Source organism: Lepus europaeus, chromosome X (genome assembly GCF_033115175.1).
Source record: "Lepus europaeus isolate LE1 chromosome X, mLepTim1.pri, whole genome shotgun sequence".
NCBI lineage: Eukaryota > Metazoa > Chordata > Mammalia > Lagomorpha > Leporidae > Lepus > Lepus europaeus.
In genome coordinates, this window is record NC_084850.1 from 38,321 (window position 1) to 39,999 (window position 1,679).

General features: G+C 48.0%; 1 non-coding gene across 1 annotated transcript; it reads right to left on the bottom strand.

Moving 5' to 3' along the window:
* Positions 1 to 1,196: 1,196 nt before the first annotated feature.
* Positions 1,197 to 1,396, bottom strand: LOC133753954 (U2 spliceosomal RNA). Its single transcript, XR_009865163.1, has one exon. It is a non-coding gene; the product is annotated as a U2 spliceosomal RNA (small nuclear RNA).
* Positions 1,397 to 1,679: the final 283 nt, after the last annotated feature.

Consider the following 1,679-nt stretch of genomic DNA (forward strand, 5'->3'; position numbering starts at 1 on the left):
TTCTCATGTACCGCTCTCTGAGATGTTTTTGCACTACAATGCACACCTGTTGGAAGGCAGCAGTGATTGGATCCCTGCCACCACGTGGGAGACCTTGATTGAATTCCTGGTTCCCTGCTCCCAACTTTGGCTCTGGACCAGTCCTGCCCAAGGCAGACATTTGGGAAGTAAAGTAGCAGATGGGGATTCTCTATCTGTATCATTTCTCTGTATCATTGAAAATAAAAGGTAAATTTTCAAACTGATGGTGAAACACAGATTGGTTTAATTACCCGTGCTGACACACTTGAATTCCATGTGGTAGTTAAAATATTCAAAATGGTGGCCGGCGCCGTGGCTCAACAGGCTAATCCTCCGCCTTGCGGCGCCGGCACACCGGGTTCTAGTCCCGGTTGGGGCACCGATCCTGTCCCGGTTGCCCCTCTTCCAGGCCAGCTCTCTGCTGTGGCTAGGGAGTGCAGTGGAGGATGGCCCAAGTCCTTGGGTCCTGCACCCCATGGGAGACCAGGAGAAGCACCTGGCTCCTGCCATCGGAACAGCGCGGTGCGCCGGCCGCAGCGCGCTACCGCGGCGGCCATTGGAGGGTGAACCAACGGCAAAAGGAAGACCTTTTTTTTTTTTTTTTTTTTTTTATTTTTGACAGGCAGAGTGGACAGTGAGAGAGAGAGACAGAGAGAAAGGTCTTCCTTTGCCGTTGGTTCACCCTCTAATGGCCGCCGCGGTAGCGCGCTGCGGCCGGCGCACTGCGCTGTTCCGATGGCAGGAGCCAGGTGCTTCTCCTGGTCTCCCATGGGGTGCAGAGCCCAAACACTTGGGCCATCCTCCACTGCACTCCCTGGCCACAGCAGAGAGCTGGCCTGGAAGAGGGGCAACCAGGAAGACCTTTCTCTCTGTCTCTCTCTCTCACTGTCCACTCTGCCTGTCAAAAAAAAAATATTCAAAATGGAAATCTCACGGCACAAATAAAACACCACATTTCATTTGGATAACTATTATCAAACAAATAAAATAAAGCCATAAAAGAACAGATTTTGGCGAGGATGTGGAGCAATTAGAAGCCTTGTTGTGTCCTGCTGGTGAGAATGGAAAATGGTGCAAAACAACATAGTGGAACCACAACAAAAAGGAACATAGGATTACCATGTGGTCCAGCAGTTACACCCAAAAGAAGGGAAAGCATGATCCTGATGAAGTTCGTATGCTCCTATTCACAGCAGCAGACTAGAACAAGCAGGAGAAAGAGTATCTGGACCTGAAGACATGTCTTTTGTAATTTCCCAGTCAGACAGAAAAAGAAAACATAATGAAAACAATGACAGCTAGCCTTGAGACACCGCTGAACAAACTAATGGGGGTATTTTTACACTTGATCTTAGCCAAAAGGCCGAGAAGCAATAAATGGGGGTATTTTTATGGGAATCCCAGAGGCAAAGGAGAAGAGTAAAGGCACAGTAAACCTATTCAATGAAATGGTAGCTGAAAACTTCCCCAATCTGGAAAAGATGTAGACACTCAAGTGCAGGAGGTCCATCGGACCCCACAGCACCATGGCACTGTATAGTCCAACTCTCAAAAGTACAATACAAAGACACACTTCTAAAATTTGCAAGAGAAAAGTGCCAGGTTGCTTTTAAGGAAACCCCCATTAGATTGACAGCAGACTTTTTAAAAATGGGAAA